Source organism: Staurois parvus, unplaced genomic scaffold (assembly GCF_062004578.1).
Source record: "Staurois parvus isolate SC_StPar_1 unplaced genomic scaffold, SC_StPar_1.0 ptg000264l, whole genome shotgun sequence".
Classification (NCBI taxonomy): domain Eukaryota; kingdom Metazoa; phylum Chordata; class Amphibia; order Anura; family Ranidae; genus Staurois; species Staurois parvus.
In genome coordinates, this window is record NW_028318060.1 from 378,735 (window position 1) to 402,071 (window position 23,337).

General features: G+C 38.8%; 1 protein-coding gene across 5 annotated transcripts in view; it reads right to left on the minus strand.

Annotated features, from left to right (window-relative positions):
* KHDRBS2 (KH RNA binding domain containing, signal transduction associated 2) overlaps positions 1–23,337 on the minus strand; it is a 457,209-nt gene that overhangs the window by 329,307 nt on the left and 104,565 nt on the right. The gene's annotated exons all lie outside the window — the stretch shown is intronic.

Genomic DNA, 23,337 nt, shown 5'->3' on the forward strand with positions numbered 1-23,337 from the left:
CCTAGTTTAGAAATCTTCTAACTAGTGAGGTTGCAACCTGATATGATTTTAGTTGAAAAAATAGACTACTTTTTGCTGGAATAGTGTTCCTGTAATTTACAACAACTAAATCAGTATTCAGTAGAGTTTTTTGTAAGTTGTTGTTTGTTGGCAGTGTTTATACGTTTGTAGCTGCATCTATGATACTATAAAATCTATGTGTTCCCGTTTCCCGTTTTTAGTATCAGTAAATCAGTATTCAGTACAGTTTTTTGTAAGTTGTTGTTCATTGGCAGTTTTTATACTTTTGTAACTGCATCTATGGTACTGTAAAATCTATGTGTTCCCGTTTCCTGTTTTTAGAGAAGCAGCAGATAAACACATGTGGACTGTGCACTGTTAGTTCTGTAGGGCTATATACAGAATATCTAATAGGTTACGGGCCAAGATGATCAGTCATAGCCTGCTACAGCAAACGAGGGCAAGATACAGCAACAGAAAGAAGACTGCAACAGAATAAAAGAAAATAGCCAGTAACACAGCTATCACAAAGCTTTCATTTTCAAACCTAACAAACAGAACAACCAGTCATGGAAATTCAAGATGAAAATGCTGCTTGTAAGAGAAAGTACCGTATTTTCCGGCGTATAAGGCGACTGGGTGTATAAGACGACCCCTAATTTTCCAGTTAAAACATAGGTTTTGGGCTATACTCCCTGTATAAGACTACCCCCCTTCCGAGGCAACACCATTTAAAAACATCAGATTTTTTAATTGAAATGGTTGTGACTTACCGGTACTTAAAATCCTTCAATATCCGTGATTGGCCCAGTGTATACTGTATGTAGCCGCAGCTACCGTACATACACGCATCCAGCGGGCTGATTACAGTAGGTTTTGAAACCGCTTGGCTCACCGCACATCCAGCGGGCTGACAGATTAATCTGTCATAGGGACATTTGTTTTAAGCCAGCTTGGCTCAGCGCGGTATACTGTATGTACAGTATTACCACACATCCAGCCAGCTTGACCCAAACAAACTCAAGGTTCACATTTTATACCCCGCGTATAAGACGACCCCCAATTATTGGGGTATATTTTTAAGTATAAAAAGTAGTCTTATACGCCAGAAAATACTGTATATAGAAATGTATAACTGAGGCCAGGCCAGAACACCCTTCAGATGAGTGGATAGAGAAAACTCAGAAGGCTCAGAGCACAATCTCTCTCAGCATAGAAGATGGTCAAATCATACATACTGTATATGTAAGTGTGAAACTGCTAAAGAAATGTGGGAAGAATTACAAAAGGTGCATTAAAGAGCTATACCAAACCAAGCTGATGAGAGGCCAAGATATTCAGAATTACATAAGAGACACCTTGAAAATTGTTGAATGCCTGAGAGTTATAGGAGGAGAAATAACAGATTTTCATGTTGCAGCACTATTACTTAGTGGTTTGCCAGAAAGTTATGAAATGCTTGTCACAGCACTTGATGCACACCTAGACAATGTACTGACATTGGAATATTTTAAGGGAAGAATGTAATGTAAAACATAAAACATTAATAGTGACAGTGCTGCTATTGCAGAGTCTGCTTTAAAGATGAAAAATAGGAATAAAAACAGTAACGTACAACAAGAAACACATGAATGCTTTGTGTGCAAGAAACAAGGCCATTTAAAAGCAGGTTGCAGAATCTGGAAAGCGAGAATGCAAAAATAAACTAAACAAAAGACCAAAAGTGTGAAGGAAGAAACTGATTTTGCTTCAGATAATGAATATATTTTTCAATTCCAAAGCTGCACCTCATCTTTGTATACATGGTGTTTTGATTCAGAAGCTACGAGTCACAAAAAAAATTACAGAAATGTCTTTATCCTCCTTGACCAGAGTAAAGCAGAAAATGAAAATCACCACAGCTAATGGGCAAAAATAGAATCAGAAGGAATTGGGAGACGAGTTTCTTACTGTCCTATTCCCCAGAGTATAACCAGAAAGATATCTGTGAAAGATGTCCTGTATGTCCCTGCTCTTGAAATTAATGTTTTGGTAATAAAGAAGCTCACAAAACAAGGCAATGTAGTGACCTTCCAAGGTGACGTTGTACCATCACAAAAGGGGATATCTTACTTGCAAAGGCTAAAATTACAAATGAACTGTATTAGCTGAACTGCAATGAGGTGGTTAATACTGCCAAGGAGGAAAAACATTCAAACTGCATTCACACATGGCACAGATAACTTGGGTACAGCAGTTGTGACGTAATAAAGAAATTAACTGAGAATGATTATGCAAGTGGAATACATATTAGTCCATGTGATCAAAAGATGAAATGCATCAGCTGTATAAACAACAAAATTACAAGAAAAGTCTTTCTAAAGCAGAGTAACAGCAGAGCTAAAAACCTCTGGACTTAATTCATTTAGAGCTTTGTGGTACAATGGACAAATTTACTCCAGAAAAGAAGAATATACAGGTGATAACACAGACAATTCTCAGAAAGCATAGCATTATATTACAAAATACTCTACCATACAACCCAGAACAAAATGGGGTTGCAGAAAGAATGAACCTTACTCTATGTGAGAGTGGAGGAACCATGCTATTTGATGCAGATATGCCAACCACATACTGGGGGGAGACAATTATGATTTCATGCTATTGTATATATTTGTTTGGCATTGGAACACAAGAACAACAGCTGCAGCAATAATTTTTTGGGAATTTGTTTTACATTTTTGTTGTGGTAGCACAGGAATTTTTTATATAAGTGTCACATGAAGACAAGCAACAAAGTGACACAGATAGAAATTAATGCAAACAGTCCAAATACTGAAAAAGAAACCAGGTCACAAAGGGCTTCAATCAGGAAATCCACCAGAAGCAATAAAGACAAACAAGCCAAACGTTTGTCCTATGTTGCTCGCATTAAAACAAGAGCCAGATTCATGGGATGAGATGCAAAGACTTCCAGCCCATGCCAAACAAAAGTGGATCAGATTTAAAAAAAATGCTTACAAAAAACAGTTTTATAGAACTGGGATTTGAAATGGAACTAACATAAGTAGTAGTTGCTGAGTGGGGGTGTTGGAATACAGTGTTCATGTAGTTTTGTACAATGACTACATCAGTATACAGTAGAGATAAATTATTCAATCAGTAGATGGCAGTGTTTATAAGTCCGTAGCTGCATCTATAGTACTGCAAACTCTATGTCTTTTCTCTAGTTCTTGTTTCCTGTTTGCAGTGAAGCAGCAGATAAACACATGTGGACCGTGCACTGTCTTTTCTGTAGGGCTATATAGAGCATCTCTATTACTTTTTAGCACCAGTGTACAATCGAAATGTAAGGGAATTCCTGTGAGACGGCTGGCTAATAGAAATGGCATGTGCACAGCAATCTCCGCAGATTAGTGACTAGACGTACGCATGCGCACAGAAATGCGCGATCGCGCACAGGCACGCACACACATACAGTGAATATTGGTGCCAGATGGACTATTTAAAGGATGCTTCTGCCTGTGCTTAGTGTTGATTGGTCTTCAGCTGTTTCCCTGTGTCTTGCTGTATTCTTGTATGATCCCCTTGTTGCTGACCTGGCTTGTTCCTGACCTGAGTTTGGATTCCACTCCTGCCGTGTTTCTAGTTCCTGTTCCCGGCTCTGTTCCTGACTTCAGCTTGCTCATGATTTGGTACCTCGCTGCCCGCCTATTGATGACCTTCACTATTCCTGTGACCTTGCTCCTGTCTCCGATCTCAGCTTCCTGTCCTGCTCGAGTGCCCGCCTGGCTGTCTATTATACTAGCTCTGCACACCATAAACAGTTCCTGCTTCAAGTCAGCTGGGAGATCTGATACGTCACTTATTCTGATCCTGTTATGGAAGCAGAGTGCCCTTTTAACCCAGGTGGGATTCCGAAACCTCGCTACCATTCCTGAACTGGTGGTTCACCGGTCTCTTCAGGACTCCAACTGCAAGCTCTTCAGGCAACACCTGCTGGCACTCTTGTTCCCCTGGTCCCTCGGCACCCTCTGTTCCACTTCCAGCGGGGTCAGGGCTAGTGACACAAGTGAGGCCGACCGCGTCATTTCATTCTCCTATCAAGTACGTGACATGAAATGTATTCCCACATAGGGAACATAAGAAATCACTGTATTCTCTGCTGTACACAGGGGTAGTGGTGATCTTACTGTCATGCTCTCAGACATAATAGATGATTAAGCATTCCCTACTACACCTACAAACAATTTTAGCACTGCAACACACTGTTCTGTTCTTTTCCCATTCTCATCAAGTGTCTGTATTCAATATATTTCAGATCAAAATATTTTGTGCCATATTAGGCCATAAACTATGAAACATATTTCCCTTTGCACTTGTAAAAGGTTTTAAAGTGCTGTGCCATGAAATGCCAAATTACATGCTTTAAAGGCAATCAATACTTCCATTTGCTACTAAGAAAAGAACATGCCAATCTGTCATTTTTTGGCTTGTTGATATGTATGTTGTGTATATGCTTTTAAAATGATTTTCATCTCTCAGACCTATACAGCAATATCTTGGGTTTCACTGTAAGCAGATTGCAATTGCAAATGACTTGCAAAATACAAGCAATCAATGTGGACTGTATCTCACCAAATATGAAAAGAAATGTAAATAAAGAGTTACAGAGAGCAATCCAGAATGAATAGCTATATTGAATCAGCTGACAATAAGGCAATCTAGCTAAAAATTTGGTATTTTAGAAAAGTATTTTTATTTGATCTATGTAGAGAACACTAGAAGAAAGTTGGAAACATAAAAGTCCTATTCTCTGATCTGTGATATAACTGCTAACTTTCTGCCACACAAATCTGTTAAAACTGTTGCAAATATGTATATATTTTATAGGGCATAAATGTAAAGTAGTTATGGTAAAAAATAAATAATAAAATATCTATCTATATATATACTGTATATATATATATAGATATAGATATATATTTTGCTAACAAGCTAATCAATAACCCTCTACAAAATTTCCTGTAAACTGTATAATTACACAGATCAACACACATTTTAGTGACTTGAATATGAGACCTGTTCCTGGGTATATTTGACCCACTGATTCCAAAAAATGGCAACAATTTTTCAGCTCTAGTTTTTTACATACAGCTTAAATGCCATATACTACTCTTCAGTCTGGTCTCCCATAAAAATCAGGATATTTTAATGTAGTGTTTTATTTATTCTCCTTGTAGCATGAAAGAAACACATAAAAAGTAGCCATAACCTCTACGGTGCTCAATGTGCAAAAATGAAACAATATGAGTGGCAAAATACACACACCTCCTATGTGATCATAACTATAATACAGTTAATAGCTTGCACTTTAGAATCCAGTGTTTCCAATGTAAAATTACAGTTGGAAGTACATAAACACTCTCACAATACCTGCTAACTTGTATGCAAAAACGAAAACTAGGTAACAGAAGAACAAGTTGATTAGCAAGATCCTTTCAAAAACCTTTAAAAATATATAAATTTGCCCATATGTAAGAAACTAGAGCTGATGCAGTCTAGCCAATGTAATTTTCTGAATCAGCGCCCCAAATAACCCCAAGGACAGGTCTAAAAGACAGGACACCAAGAAAAAAATGTTCTTTGTTGGGCTGTGTTATTGGTTGGAGTTGAATTTGGTATAAATGAAGAAACTGGTATAAAGCAGATTATCACAGGCAGTGGTGAAAGGAGCTAGCATGATGCAAGGAAGGATAGCTTTCTACACAACTACAGAAATGCAGTAGAGACTTTAGACGTACTAAATAGAATGGAGGTAGATTTATGTGAAAACATTTTTGAAAAAATTAATGGGCATATATATATATACTGTATATATATATACATTTTAATATCAATTGTATACATGTAATGATAGCATCATGGAATTGGATATACTGTATATTAGGTATTAGACTGAGAATAGAAATAGGTTAAGTTGTAATGTACAATATACAGTATATTAAATATACAATATACAGTATATTAAAAAAAAATATATATATACAGTACTGTAGTGAATATATATATATATATATATACTCTATTATACATTATATACATTATAAGATCACGACCAGTGGCTACAACACCATTACATGTAGATCTGTTGATGTGTTGGTCTAAAATTCATCATAATTTTTGATTTATTATATTTATTGTTTATCATATTTGGTATAATATGTTCTATATTGTATATTGCTTTGCTGTGGATGCTCTTTTGTGAACAAGAGGCTGAGGATCAAGTTTGATTGAGTAAGCTTTATGCTGATAGATACATTGTTTATTTCCCCCATTCATTATACATATTTCCTATTTACATATGAGGAATTATAAGGGATCTGTGCTTAATGCACTTTTTTACTGACCTGTGCATTTAACAGCATAAGCATAGTACAGATAAAGTCTTTGAGAGTAGTGCTTATGTACACATGAGGAGCATGCTCGGTACTGAGCTTTGCAGGTAGGTAAAGTACAGCTGTCACCTCGAACCTCGTTCACACTGATGTGATACAGGAAAAGCACAGGATTCGCTGCATTTCCCGCATCACGCCGCATAGCAATCTCACTGTGTTCATGCGATTTGTGGCATGTATCAATTAAAAGTCGACAACCCAAAACCAGTTCGCAGAAAGCAGTGCATTTGCCTGAATCAGATTGCATGGGTATGAACATCCATGCAATCCAATTCTAGTGCAGCAACAAAAACGGTACCTGCACCTTTTCATGCAGATGTGGTGTGATTTGAACCATACAAAATGATGGGCTCAAATCTCACTGCACAGAATCACATGTGATTTGCACAGGAATGCAGTGCGATCCCTGTGCAAATCACATGTGATGTGACAGTGTGAACAGGGACTCAAGCCCTCAGTGGGTTAGAGTTTGGGGGAGATTAAGTACCTGTAAACCAAACATAAGCTAACAACTCCTGGAACATTATTTTATTAAACATGGATTAACAGCTTCTGCCTGCCAGTATATGTGGAGCACACACGTTGATGGCATGTAGAGCTACAAAGATGCAAAATCCGCTGGCAATTTATGAATGAATGCTAGAAAACAGTTGGAGGTTGGCAATATATTGATAGTGAGCGTTTATAAAATATTGTTTTTTTCTCAAAATTGTCGGTCTTTTTTTTTATAACGCAAAAAATAAAAAATGCACAGGCGATCAAATACCACGTGTAATGAAAAAAATGGCCTGGTCAGGAAGCGGGGTAAATCCTCTGGAGGGCAAATGGCTAATAAAGTTTTTTCGAATGTTGAGTGTTGTTGGATGCCTATACACTTTCAGTTTGTTCCATAGTGTTTTTTAAAGGTTCCCAGTCTGGAGGAAGCTGAAAAGCCATGTCTTTTTAACCACTTGCCGTCCGCCTGCTGTTTATAAACGGCAGGACGGTGGCACTCCAGGGGCGGGTTGCCGTTCATAAACAGCACCCACCATTTCTAGCTGTGCGCACTCCCTGGGAGCACGCAGCACCGCGATCCGGTGCCCACTGTGTCCTCCGGACACAGTGAAACACCGATCGTCGGACGGGATCCCGATCATGTGATCACTGATTGGCCAATCAGTGATCACATGCAAAGTAGTAAGCAAGATGTCCCTTGGTACAAGGCTAGTCACAACAGCCTTGTACCATGTGACAAGCTGTGACCAATCACAGCTCACTCAGTATTTCTCAATGGCTGCAAGAATGCAGACAGAGAGAAGGAGAAATTAGTACTTTTACATCCTATAGGGGTGCAAAAGCAATCACTGTAAAAAAAAAAAAATCTTCATCACCCCCCACAAGTAGTACTGCTAGGGTGACAGTATGTAAAAAAAAACAAATAATAATATAAAAAAAAAAATGTTTAAAAATTATAATTTGTGGTTATAAACTAATTTGGCTTTTTTTTTTTTACTAAAAATTTAACGGAATACATTTTGGCCAAGATTTATGATGAAAGATTATTTATTTGCAAAATTTTAAAATAAAAACACTTTTTTTCAAAATTTTTGGACGTTTTCATTTACATAGCAAAAAAAAATTAAAATCCCAGCGGTGAATAAAATACCACCAAAATAAAGCTTTATCTGTCTCAAAAAAATGGTAAAAAATTCATATGGGTACAGTGCTGCTTGACCGCGCAATTGTAATTCAGTGTGATAGCGCTGAAAGCTGAAAATTGCCCTGGACAGGAAGGGGGTAAAAGTGTCCGGACAGGAAGTGGTTAAACCTAATAAGGCAGCTGACAAATGAAAATTGTAGACTGTAGAAAACAGTAGGCTGAAAGACACATGGGAGTTTATTTACTAAAGCTGGAGAGTCCAAAATCAGACTCCCTTCTGCATAGAAACCAATCAGCTTCTAACCTCAGCTTGTTCAATGAAGCTTTGGCAATGAAACCTGGAAGCTGATTGGTTTCTATGCAGAAGTGAGTCTGATTTTGCACTCTCCAGCTTTAGTAAATAAACCCCATGGCGTTTCCGCTTCCTCTAGACTGGGAATCTTTATAAAACACTATAGAAAAAACTGAAAGTGTACCAGTATCCAGCGACACCTTCAAAAACCTGTATATTACATTAATGCATCTAATTTTATACTGTATACAGTTATGGGTATTTTACATATGGGGCTGTTAATGTGATAATCATATATTGTACAGAATAACCTTTCTTTGTTTTGTGCTCAATACTAGTCCTTTATGGAATGAGATTGTGTGTCTTTACATAATCAGGGTAAGATCAGTTTTACTGATGAAGTCAAAATGCTGCTAGATTTATTCTTTAATAAGTAAGCTCTCACACAAAATAAATTATAGGGGTCAAGTTTTAATGTATAAACTTGTTTTGAATCTAACCCATTTCAAAGAGCCTGTATCAATCCTATCTGCTCAAATGATAAAATCCCCTTTATTATCCAGGCTCTGTTATTATCTTTGAATAAAAGAGGATTTTATGTAGATAAACATCTCTTTGTTAGAAGATTACTGTTATCCCTAGTATCTATGAAATGCTTCTATCTTCAAAACTCAAAGAAAAACAAATGGTAGAGTCAAAACTCTCTACTAAACAATTTATAAATGTATTATGTCAGCCATAGACACAAGAGGGCATGTGGATGTGCAGCACTCCAGCATGTGTCTTGGTCAGTCAACAAAATCATTTGCTGAACATTTGTGTTTATTACTATGTAGAGGTGTAGAGAAGTAGAAGTGGGAAAATGTACAACCAGAAGCTATAAACACCCACTAACCTGACAATATAGTGATCAGACAAGATTTTTTTAATTGGTCTGATCCATTGTTTCCCCAGAGGGTGGTCAGTTATTAGCTGTCTTTTGAACCAACAGACATGTTAGCCTGATAGAGCTGAAAATGTCCAAATCAGATAACTGCCATCTTATGTCTATGTCTTTTGAATGTAGAAGAACCAGTCTCCCCCTCAACACACCTCTGCAGTAGAAACAAATTCACTGATCCAAAATGGTAGATCATAAAGTTCACTGCTTATTATAGGTATCAATCTCTCCAGGATTATGCTCCAAGCATTGGGTCCTGCTTTAAATATTCCAAGACAGTTATCTAGGCATGCACAATGTCTGTCCAGGAAAGGAATGCACAGCAAAAATGCACCCCCCTCCCATGAACCATATTATTCCACAAGCCCTTAACACTGGGGGAGAGTGCCTTGTAACAGGAGCCCCAGGCAAGGTATATTTTTTTAAGTTGATAGGGACCAGATCCTTATTCCTACATATCTGGCCCAGTGGATGTGGGAGTGGGCTGGGGGGGGAGTTATCGAAATCTGGAATCTGGAAGTTATCTGGGGGGCTCCAGATATCTAGTTCCACATGACTGAGTAAGGGGTACAAAATACCCCTTGTTCACAAAAATAACTAAAAAAGCCAATAAACACGCAGATACCATTGAAAAAGTTATTTTAAAAAATAATAATCCCAGCATGCGCGGCCGGCTCTGGAGATGGGTGCTCAGTGAGGTGACCTCCGTCCATCCACCAGCATGACAGTGGCACACTATGACACCACGGTGAAATAAACAGCTACACAGCAGCACTTACCCCTCGCCATCCGAACGGGCTATGACCCGCCTAAGCAAGACGCCAGGACATCCAGGGAAGATGACTAATTTCTTCCTTGCAATCATCCCATGCAGCCAAGATGGTGCTGGCTGCACACAGAACGGCCTCTCAGCACAGAAGGGGAGAACACAGAACTCCAGGGAGCATACCACCCTGACCCCAGGCTGAAGGGATTGCTGTATCCAGGGGACCCAGGTGAGACTTCTCTCCCCCTATTTCCCACATCCAGTAGCCCTGCTAAATCCAGGCCCAGACTGGACACAGGATCACCCCCCGACAGACAATCCTCTCTCTCAGCTACAATTCTGACAGAAAATGCTCCATCTTTAATTGAATCCTATCCTGCTTCTGACCAACCTATCACAGAGATTTCCATGAAAAATATGCTTCTTTCTCTGCAACAAACACTACATACTGTAATGACCTGATGGCATCTATATCCCAAATCTCAAATACGGTTCAAATACAAGAAAAACTTATCAGCCATATTGAGAATAAGCTAAGAGAAATGTGTACCGCACATAATGATCTCATAGATGCACATGCAGATCATGAGGCAGACATCGAACAAATTAATCTCAAATTGGCAGATTTAGAAGATCGCTCCAGGCGAAACAACATCAAATTCCGTGGTATCCCGGAATCTGTCACTACAGATGCATAGTCCCATATATTCAACAATATATGAAAAATCTCATCCCTACCCTCACAGACGTAGAATTGGCTATAGACACATTGGCACATCGAATCCCCAAATCATCATTTCTACCAGCGACGGTCCCCATGGATACACGTGTACATTTTTATCACGTGAAAGAAAGAATAATGATTGCAGCAAGAAATTCTACCTCCATTCCCTCAGCCCAAGCAAAAATCAAATTGTTTGCAGACCTATCCAAAGCCACACTCTCCAACCGTAAAAAGCTTGTCACCATAATTAAAGCATTACAGAATCATGGAATTGGATACCAATGGGGCTTCCCTATGAAACTAAATGTCAAACACAACAGCCACAACAGATGGAAGCAGAATGGTCATAACCCCCTGCACAAATATGTTTTCTCCATGCCCTACACCCTGGGCCTCACTCACTAAAGCACAAGCTGGCAATTGGCCCCAGATCGAATATGTTGTACTTTCAAGTTCGTCTCAAGCATGAGCTCTCGAATGAGTCATGCTTACCCGTGCCTCCACATTTTACAGTAGCAGTTATTGCTACACATGTTACTTGTGTTTTTTGCAAGTTTTTTTTACCCCTGTTCATACCCTAATCTACCAGTCAACAGACGCTATAATCACCCCCCCCCCCAAGACCAACCCAAACCCAGCAAGCTGCATACTTGACAGTCCACCACCTCCGTCATGCGGAAAATCGCACATCTCCACAATACCTGAAACACCACTGCTACGAGATTCTAACCATCTAAAATCAACAAAATGATTACTATAACCTCACTAAATGTCCGAGGCCTCAACTCCCCCTTCAAAAGGTCCTTACTCTCAAGAGAAATCTGCTCCATACAACCTGACATCCTATTCCTACAGGAGACCCACTTTGCCTCATCCAAAATTCCTAAACTCAACATTCTCCACCTCTCCACAATGTATATGGCAACAAACCCTAAAAAGAAAAATGGCATCATTACAGCCATAAAAGACTCCCTACAGTTTCAATTCATCTCTGAAACAACAAACCCACAAGGCCCCTAACACATATTGAAATGCAAAATCAACGATACTCCATACACACTGGTGAACGTCAATGGTCCTAACACCAATCAACTCCAATTCTTCAACAAACTTAACTCCATCATTACTCAACACAGAAAAGGCAGATTACTCATTGGCGGAGACTTTAACATCATCGGAAACACTCTTCTGGACTCCTCATCCAAAAAAAAGGTCTTCAAAACAGTCGTTCAACCAATTCTTTCATTCCAACAATCTTTACAACATCTGGAGATGCCAACACAGTACAGAAAAGGACTATACCTACTACTCTCCATCCCACTTATCCTATTCCCGAATCGACATCTTCATCACCGATAAATGGACCCTACAACACGTCACCTCCTCCAAGATCGGAACCATCACATGGTCAGACCATGCTCCAATCACTATCTTTCTTGACAACAAGCAACATTCGACCATTCCCCGAATATGGCATCTGAACGTGTTGAAAAATCGAGACTACAAGCAACAAATACTAGATGCTCACAAGACATTTTTTGAACTTAACGATACACCTGATATATCCATACCCATTCCTTGGTCAACCTATAAAGCATACATGAGAGGTATTTTGATACAACTAAATGCCCGCATTACCAAAAATAGAACCCAACAAATAGATTAGCTCCTCGCCTCAATTAAAACAAAGAAAAAAACAAAAAATTCCCAGACCCAGCAAGCTCCTCATCCCTCACAACAGATAGAAACAAATTAAGATCCCTCCTACTATACAAATATGATCTAAATCTCCAACAAATGAAAGCTAAATTCTACTCACTAGGCAACAAAGACAGCTCATTATTATCCAAAACAATAAAACAAAAACGTCTAAAATCCAAAATAGCTTCAATTAAACACCCGTCCACGAATACCCTACACACACACCCACAAGATGTAGCTAACGCCTTTGCAGAATATTATCTAAACCTATACAACCTCAAAAATGACACAAACACCATCCAACAGTCATATCCATTCAACAATTTCTCCACACGACCAACCTTCCTCAACTATCCTCAGACCAACTTGACGCCATCTCTATTCCAATTTCCCCCAAGGAAATAGAAACAACCATTAAAACACTCCCACTCAACAAAACTCCAGGAAATTACGGATACACTAACGAATACTACAAACACCTTTCCACAGACCTATCACCTTATCTGACCAAACTCTTCAACCATGCTGCCACAACAAGCTCATTTCCCAAAGACATGTTACAATCCATCATAACGACCATATCAAAACCTGGCAAAGACGCTCAACTTGTACAAAACTACAAACCAATCTCATTACTCAATACCGACATAAAACTATATGCGAAAATCATATCCCGAAGACTTCTCCCATACCTCCCCACCCTAATCCACCCGGACCAAACAGGTTTCATCCCAGGTCGCCAAGCACCCAATGCTACTAGAAGACTTATTTCCCTCCTACACAACTTAGAAAACACTAAAAGTCCCTCCTTACTCTTATCTCTAGATGCAGAGAAAGCTTTCGACCGGATACACTGGCAAATTATGAAACTCACTCTTCAAAAATTTGGTATCACAGGTTGAATGCTGAACGCCATTCTATCACTATACTCACATCAATCCGCTTGAGTATCGACAGACGGCACATTATCTGACCCCTTTCACATCTCCAACGGCACCAGACAAGGCTGTCCACTCTCCTCGATAGTATTTACACTTCTCATTAAACCCCTAGCATCCAAACTCAGAGAGGACCGATCATTCACAGAAATCACACACCTCAACGTAGAACACAAAATTAGCCTATTTGCGGACGATATTATACTAATGGTGACCAACCCAAAAACGTTCCTTAAATTGATTCGCTCACACCTCCATAACTACTCAACAGTATCATACTATAAACTTAACAAACCCAAAATCTTCCATACTAAATCTCCACATTTCACCCCAACTCGAAACCCTACTAGCGAACAAATTCCTATTCTCATGGGAAACGAACATTCCTTACTTAGGTATCAGACTCACACCAACAACGGATCAACTATACTCCGCAAACCATAAAACATTACTTGAAACTATTCTACGAGAACTAACCACACTCTGTACCTCAGAACTCTCCAAACTAGGTTGAGTGGCAACCCTAAAAATGTTAATTCTACCCAAAATCTTATACATATTCCATACACTCCCCATACCAATCCCCAACTCATTCTTTTCTAGCCTACAAACAATCCTCACAAAATTCCTATGGAACTCGAAAAAGCCCAGATGCACCACACATTTATTAATACGCCCTACAACTAAAAGAGGAGCAGGACCCCCACAGCTCAAGTCTTACTACACTGTGACTCTTTTAGACCAAATATACTTTTGGTGGAACCCATCAAAAGAAAAAATTTTGTCCACAATGTAAACCTTTCCTTTTCACCCCCCTTAAACCCCAAAATATAATCCTAACTCCCCAACCAACCGAATAGAATACAAACTAAAACATCCCTGCATACAAGCCTCCCTACAAGCCTGGCGTGACCTCCTATCCACCAAATTCAAGAACATCAAACAAATCCCAACTCCAACCAATATATTGCATCTTCTTATACCCTCGTTGGACCTATCTCATTGGACAAAACAAGGTATAACTAATATAAAAGACCTCTATGCCAACCAATCTATATGCCCCTTCCAAATTCTCCATGCAAAATATAATCTCCCTAATTCTGAAAACTACACATACCTAAGAATTGCTCACTGTCTAAAAACAACAATACTACTCCATACCACTAAGATACCAATTACAGCATACCTTTTTTTCACCAAATCTCAATACCCAAAGGAATCTCTACCTTCTATATATACCTCACAAACCTGCAATTCACACTACAAGCTACTTCTCTTACCAATTGGGAAAAAATCCTATCAGAACAAATAACCTTACAATGTTGGGAAAATGCTTTCAACATTACATATAAAGCTACCTGATGCAGCTCCCACTGGGAGTCATATCTAAAAATACTCCACCAATGGTACCTGACTCCGGTCAAACTCTCTCTCTATTACCCAAAACAGTCTCCTACATGCTGGAAACAATGCGGGGAGACAGGCTCAACACTACATATTCTCTGGTCATGTAAATCACTTAGATCCTTCTGGAATGCTACCTTCCAATTAATATCTGATGTAACCAAAATTTTAATAACCCCGAACCCCTCATTAGCACTCCTACATTTCAGAATCAAGAAATCCCCCCCTCACTCCCACGCAATTATCACTCACACACTTTTTTCTGCCAAAATAAACATTACCATATTACGGAACACACATAATACCCCCTCAATTACCTCACTAATTATAGACCTCAACATCCAATGCGAAATAAAGAAAAAATCCGCAATCAATACTTCTTCCCACCTTACATTTAATCAGAAATGGACCAAATGGTTAAATCACCCAAAATGTTCTGTACAACCCTGATAACACTTAAATAGTAAAAATCACCACCTAAACCTAGACTGGTATATCCTTACTCACCCAGTTATATCTTTTCTCCTCCCCTCCCCCATCTCCCCTACCAATAACCCCCTTAACATCCCAACTCCTCACCAAGGTTCATCATACATATATAAATACCTCTGATGATATCACTAAATAAGACCAACTCCACCATCGCCTAATGAATGGAATAACAACAACAATGCTCAACTGTATATTGTTTTATTGTAATATTGTATGAATTAAAAATGTCTCATTCCTTTGTTCTTTCCCTGAAAAATTCAATAAAAATATTGAAATATAAAAAATAATAATCCCTTTCCCTTGATGAAAATCCATCAACAATCCCGATGACCTGTGAACATGGTAATGTGCATTACAACAGTCCTCAATAGTCAATGCTCTCACTGCAAATGACAGTTTACTGCTAAATGTCAACAAATTGGCAGAGGATACTGGCTGATGTCATCAATCATATATGGGCATTACTTTTCTGCACACCAGTGACAGAAACAAACCAGTGGGTGGGAAGCCGTCATTTAGTGGTAGTATCAATACTACCACTAACTAAATGACTTCCAGTTGCAGCAGCCAGAGGATGGAGTGGGAAGGCAAACTGTCCAAATCTGGCCATTTAGCTCACTTGTTTGTCAAAGTATTAATGGCCTATTTTCGGGTTGAACTCATTGTTGACTTCAATCCGAAGCACATCCTTAACCCCCAAAATATTAACACATGCATTATTGAATTTTATGTCAGGTTAGATCATATTAAGTTCAGTACTGGATGATGACCGTGCAACTAATTACATCAGTTTAGATTTTGCATAAGAGTTCTCTACCAAACAATTCTCTTGTAATGGTTGCAAAACTTGTAAAATATGTTAACAGCGATAGAGGTGATCTAATATGTAAAAATAAATGAAAGATCAATGCAGATATTTAGCTGATTGTGATGGAAGGAAATATTAGTACACTATTACCACCAGTACAGGTAATATTAATGACTATAAGATCTGTTATGCTACAGAATTCCCTTCCCCAGCTGATTGGTGGTACAAACAAAATCAACAGCTCCCAGTTTAAATGAGGAAATGTATTCCTTTCAAGCAATTGTATCCATCCAAATCTGCGGCTCTCAGGTTAGCAGCTTTGTGTTTCCTCTCAATAAACCCTTTTAAATGTGGAATTTAACAGACCTGTGTGTTTATTCAACCTGACTGCGTAAGCAAAGTTAGTACTTGACCCTTCAATTGTTTGTAATTCAGTATGTCAAGGTACTTTTAACATTATACATTATTATGTGTATGAAAACATAATACTTCATAAAAAAAAACAATTCTGCAAATGATAATACATGAAAACTAATTAATTAATGAAACAAAATGAAAATTAAATATTCAATATTCATTTCCGCTACTTAAAATAATTTTCTACATTAAGGAAAAGGTAAAAATGTATGTAGTGCACTGAACTGATTAGTAGTCAGCCAAACAACCTCCTATTTATCCACTGCAGCAGGTTACATGTTGAGTTAGCATTAAGAAATGGATGAGCTACTGAATGAATAATGCACAGTGTTGAAAACCACTCAGCTCTTTAACAGCAGGAATAAAAATGCGTAAGAAAGATGTACAGAAAAATGGGACACAGCAGTTGTTAAGTCTCATTTATAGACATGTATAAGTCTTGTTGTTCAAAAGCCTCTCTTTATGTGAACGATCGCTATTCTGTGTACTAGTAAAAAAAAGATATATATAAATATATATATTCCCCCATGTGGATCTATCAAGGGGCTGGTGAATCTTAACTGCATTAGTACACATAGGCTAGTGCTTAGCAACCACGTGTCCTAGTAAAATTCTGTTTATTGCTGAAGACTATTTAAAGTAATTGCAGCTACATCGTGGGAGATGACGCCTAATTTAACAATATTTAGTCTGCGAGATAAAGAAATAAGGAGGAAGGGCAATGTTTTACTCCCCAATTACTCTTAGAAACTGTTGGCTTATTTATTAATGTTAAGCATATGCCTTTAAAAGCATATGCTGCTTTGAGGGCAAACAGGGTTACCATTCAGTGATATACCAACCATAAAGAAAATTTATACTAACTGAAACATGTTTATCCACTTGCCCTCCAGAGGATTTATCCCCTTCCTGACCAGGCCATTTTTTTTTTGTGCTATAAAACATATCCAAACATTTTTTTTTTTTAAATCTAATTTTGTCCTAAATTTAGTCCAAAATGTATTCTGTGACATGTCTTTGCTAAAAAATCTCCCAATACATGTAAATTAATTGGTTTATGAAAGTTATAGCATCTACAAATGGCGGTATATATACTGGAATTTTTTATTTGTATACTAGTAATGGTGGCGATCAGTGACTTAGTGGGACTGCGGGACTGCTGTGGGCATTCTGACACTGGGGGGGGGACTAACTGCCAATGACATCCCAATAAATAAAATATAGTGCTGTTGCGCTTAGGAATAAATATTCAAGCAACTTTGATAAGTATGCGCTGCAGTCCTAATTTGTGAACCAACAACACAAAAACAAACAAAATGTGGACCACGCATAAATTAAGTGCATTAATTTTGACAAGATATGAGTAAAAATGCTTCACATATTCACATATACAAAGTGAATAACTGTAACATTCACTCCAAATTCGGAAAAATAAAGTGCCCAAGTGTTGAATACTAATTGGTGAACTTCATGCAAAAAATGACAGATGCTCCTCTGTGCTCAATCAGTGCCCCACATGGATGTGCACTCACCGTTAGCCGTGGACCACCTATCTCTAGGTTGGTCTTAAGCGCTTGGTTTGGGACTAGCCCAATGCAGTAAACCAAGTTTCAGCATGTGCACTTCCTGATGACGATCCATTGATCGAAACCTGTTGAAGTTTGAAGACGCAACTTCTGCTGACGTAATTTCCGCCCTTTGGTACGCATGTTGGAACACTGCGGCCATCTTGGTTCCTATTCACAGGCAGCAAGGCTGAATACACTGAGTGCCAGGTTTGCTTGTGAGTTTTATTCTTATAACTTCCCCTCATCATTAAAGTTTTTTTATGGTTTTACACTATGGGATGTTTGCTTTTGTTTCTGTTCACATGCTGAAACTTGCTTTACTGCCTGGGAGGAGAGGAGAAAGTTTAAAAAGGCTCTTTTGAAACTACACTGTCATTTATATCCACTCTGGTCATCATCCTATTGGTTACTATCAGCCAGATCGCATGATTCTCAGGAATGAATACTGGTGCCATTCTTGCCATCACGCATTAGGCTAGTCATTATTACTCATGTATTGTCAAAATTAATGCAATGACATCCCAATGACACTAATATAGTGATCAGTGCTAATATAAAGCACTGACACTGTACTAATAAAACTGGGCAGGAAGGAGTTAACATCTGGGGCGATCAAAGGGTTAACTGTGCGCTGTGTACAAAAAGGTACACTGTCAAATTAAAAAAATGAATGGGTAAAGTGACATCCAGCCTGTTCTGTTCTAATTTAGGATCTGTTGCTATGTAGCTGCAGTTTTGGTATGGATGTCTTTAGGATTAGGACTCCTAAAATGTGACATGATATGAAAAAAACCATGCAGTGTTTCAATGTGTAAGTATATAAAAGTTCAGACAGTGAAAAGCTAGCATAACAGATATCAAACCCTGTCATTATTTGAAGGGCATTCTACTGGAAGTTTCAATGGTTTGACTTTAATCTTTTTTCCTACTCAAAGAACTTCCCTCAAATTGGAAGTAGCATTTCAAATTAAAATAAAACCAGTCTTGTGCAGCTTTAAAGTTCATTAACCACATTATAATGCACATAAATTCTCCATGACCAATTCCAGTTTTGACATTTATGTTCAATTGTTGCACTAAACTGCTGAATAAAAAACTCGTATTATAAGTTCTGCTACATTAGGAGTTCAATTGAACAAAAAACTATTGCTTACAACTTATGTATCTTTGAAACAATTTTTAAAGAGTAACTCTAGCCACACAGTTAAAAATACAGATGAAATCGTTTTACCTCCCAAAAGATGTGTAAAGTAATGCACATGTTCTTGTGACCCACCTTGTAGTACCTCAACAGTATTCTTTACTGAATGAACTATGTAATTAGTCACACTTTAAAAACTGGACCACAAAAACATATCAATGTTGAAGGGTTCAGTGCTATTATTATGGCTCTCAATTGCAGTCACACAGCCCCACTGAGGAGATCTCTGCTTTTTTTTTAAAGAAGGAGGAGGACCTGCCATGGGACAAAGGAGCAAGAACCCTCTTTTTTGTTCAAAAATTGGTGGACAGTATTTGCTCTTTTATCATTTTTTTATTATTATTTGCTATATGTCCTTCTAAACTATTACTGTGCTGTGATGTGGTAAACATGCAATGAGTATCTTCATCAAATGCCCCTTTACCAGATACTAGGAGAACTTGGTGTAAGGTTCACCAGTTCATGTCCTGTTCTGTAAATAAAGAGCAAGGCTAATGCAGTTTTACCTATAGCAGCCACTGTTATTTTAAGGCTAGTATGCCTACTGGAAGTTGCCCCCAGGACTTAAGGGACAGTGCTATATTTGCAGAACCAGAGAGAGAGAGAAAGGGGTAAGGTATAATAAAGCTCAAAGCAGATGCAATATGCAGGACTGTCTAGGACTGGCAACTTATGGATTACCAAGCTAATAGTGGTCTGAGCTGACAATAGACAATAGCAAAGTCTATTATTCAGGCAAGGGTATCAGGGCAGGCAGCAGTCAGCAAAGAATGCATATCTAAGCAGGGGGTCAGGGCAGGGGGCAGTCAGAGAGTATTTATATACAGGAAAGGGTTAATAATAGAGTATCCATATCCAAGCAAGGGTCAATACCAGAGTATATATATCAGGTGTTAATGCAAGGCAAGGCAAGGCAAAGCAATGCACTAGGTAGGAGCTAGGTAGCTAATGCTATTGTAGACTACCTCTAAAACCAAATCTCAGCCTTGTACTGCCCCAACCTAACCACTTCTGTCAGTGAAAGTACACACTCTCCCTCCATGGACACACTCACTCTCATCACTGCACACAGAATTAGATGCTGACCACTACAACCTTGGTAAACAGATGACACAGTCTCAAAAGACATAGCCATACTCTTGAGCTTTTGTGGTGCAAATTATATCCCAGTAAGACTTTATCCAGCATAAATCTGCCCTCCAAAAATATAATTCCTGCCTCCACACTGCCAAACAGACCTATTTTTATCACTCCTGTTAATGCCCTATCATGCCTTCCCCATTCCCCATTTGCTTTCCACCTTTAACTCTGTACTTTATCCTCCTCTGCCTCCATCCACTAACTCCCTTACAGCCCATGAGATTGGCAATCACTTCAAAAATAAAATTGATGCAATTCATGATGAGACCTCTATTATGCACATATCTCCCACACCTAACATTCCATGTCCACCTGCACATTCAATATTTCTCTCTTTTATCCCTGTTACCAACAAAGAGTTTGCTAAACTTTTTTCTAACGCCAACCTAAACACCTGCCCCCTGGACCCCTTTCCCACGCAACTACTACAGTCACCTTCTTGCTTTATCCTACATTTTCTAACTCAAATCTTCAACCTCTCCCTCTCTACTGGCATCTTTCCCAACCTTCTAAAACATTCTTTGGTCACCCGTACCAAGCTATAACCCACAAATCTTAACAATCTAAGACACATCTCCTTTCTCTTTTACCTCCAAACTCCTAGAACGCCTACTCTACAACCAGCTGAGTTAAAACCTCACTGATAACAACCTTCTTGACTCCTTTCAGCCTGGATTTTGCCCACAACATTCCACAGAAATTACTCTCCTAAAAATCACTAACACCTTACTAACAGATAAAACCAATGGAAAACCTATAATCTACTGGCTTCTCTGACTCTGCTCTTTGCTGGTTTTCCTCTTACCTATCTCACCACACCTTACAACTGTACCTCCTCTTCTCCCCTTCCTCTTTCCATCTAGGTCCCTCAAGGCTCCATTCTTAGGCCTCTTCTATTCTCTATCTACACCTCCCTGGGTCAGGTGATCACCTTAAATGGCTTCCAATGACATTTTTATGACATCCAAATCCATCTTGCTACCCCTCAGCTCACCCCATCAGTCTTCTTGCAGATCACTAATCTACAATCTGGCATCACAGTATAGATGTCACACCACTTACTCAATCTCTCCAAAATGTAACAATTTCCTAAACCTGTGCATGCTCCCCTGACTTCTCAATCAAGATCAGTGGAATAACTATCAGTCCTTCCCCACATGCAAGGGTTTCAGGTGTAATTCTGAACCTTGAACACTTCTTTCAGCCCCACATTTAAGCTCTATCCAAATTTTGCCACCTCACCCTCTGCAACATCTCCAAAATATGCCACTTCTTAGTCTACAACATCAGAAAGCTAAAAGAGTAAAAATCCACCTTGCGCTCCTTAATTTAATCACCTCAAATCTATTACTTCACTCCCTGGTTATCTGTTGCCTTGACTATTGCAACTCCCTCCTTGTTGGCCTGCCTTTACATAGGCTATCCCTTTTTAAGTCCATCAGAACTCTTTCCCCTTACCCCTTGCCAGAATCATCCCCCTTACCAACCATTTAGTGTATGCTACCCCTCTATGCCAATCCCTCCATTGGTTTCTGCTCTCCCAACAAATACAATTCAAAATGTCAACAACAATATACAAAGCCATCCACAGCTCTGTTCTGAGCTACATCACTAACCTTGTCTCAAAATACCAACCAACTATTCGCTTTGCTATTGCTAAGACCTCCTGCTCTCTAGCTGCTTTATCCTCCCCTCCCATGCTCACCTCCAGGACTTCTCCAGAGCCTATCCCATCCTTTAAAACTCCTTACCTCAATTTGTGTGACCTATTTTATTCACCTTTAGGCTGTCCCTAAAAACCCACCTGTTCAGAGAGACCTGTCCTGCCTCTAACTAATGAACTGTACTTTCACTTTTTCCATCACCTAATCCCTAACAGTTATTACCTTTTTTTCACTTGGTCCTCTCTTTTAAATTGTAAGTTGCAATAACCAAGGCTCTCTGATCCCTGTTGTATTGAATTGTATTATAACAGTACTGTCATGCTTCCATTTTGTAGAGTGCTGCACAAACTGTTGGTGCTATATAAATCCCTTATTATAATAATAATAATACTAACCCCATCAATGAGCCAGGACAGAAGATGTTGGACACACAATGCAGTGCCACTGTCTAACAATGCCTCCCCCAGTCTATTAAGGCAAAGGATGTGGAACAGAAAGCAGCGGGTCAAATTGCAGGGCCATTGCATGGAAACTGCCAACACTGCTGGAGTAAATTGAATCATGCTTTGCTGGTGTTTTTTTGCCTTCCTCTGGAACAACTGTGGGTAGAGGATTGTATATATAGGATTGTATATATTTTTTTACTTATTATTGGTTGAACTAGATGGGCTTGTGTTTTGCTTTAACCAGACTAACTATGTAACTATGTAAGCCATATCGACAATTAAAGTACAGCATATATGCCATTATATGTCATCATCGTAATGGTGAGGAGCCCACATGCTCACAGCTATCACTTTATCTAGTGTGCCAGATACTGACCTTAGAGAATAATTAAGGAAATTTTTTTTTCAATTTGGATAGAGTGGAGAGGGATTTTAACACCTGTCAGTTTTTTTATTCCTGTCTTTGCCCCTTTGTCCTGTTTACCATTATCACCCGCAGTAAAAGTAAAAGAATATCCCAGAACAGGAACAGAGGAGAAATCGTACACTAGTACCTGTGACCCTAAAGACAACCACGGATTTGGAGGGAATTGTTTTTGTTTTGTGAAGGGTAATCTCCCAAATGGGACACAGATGGCAACACACCTTCAGTTCTACTCTAAGGAGGCAACACTATATTTTTTAAAATCTCCTTTGAATGAAATTAAAAACAAACTGTGATATTAACCTATGGCAGCAATGGCAGTTTAAAATACCAACC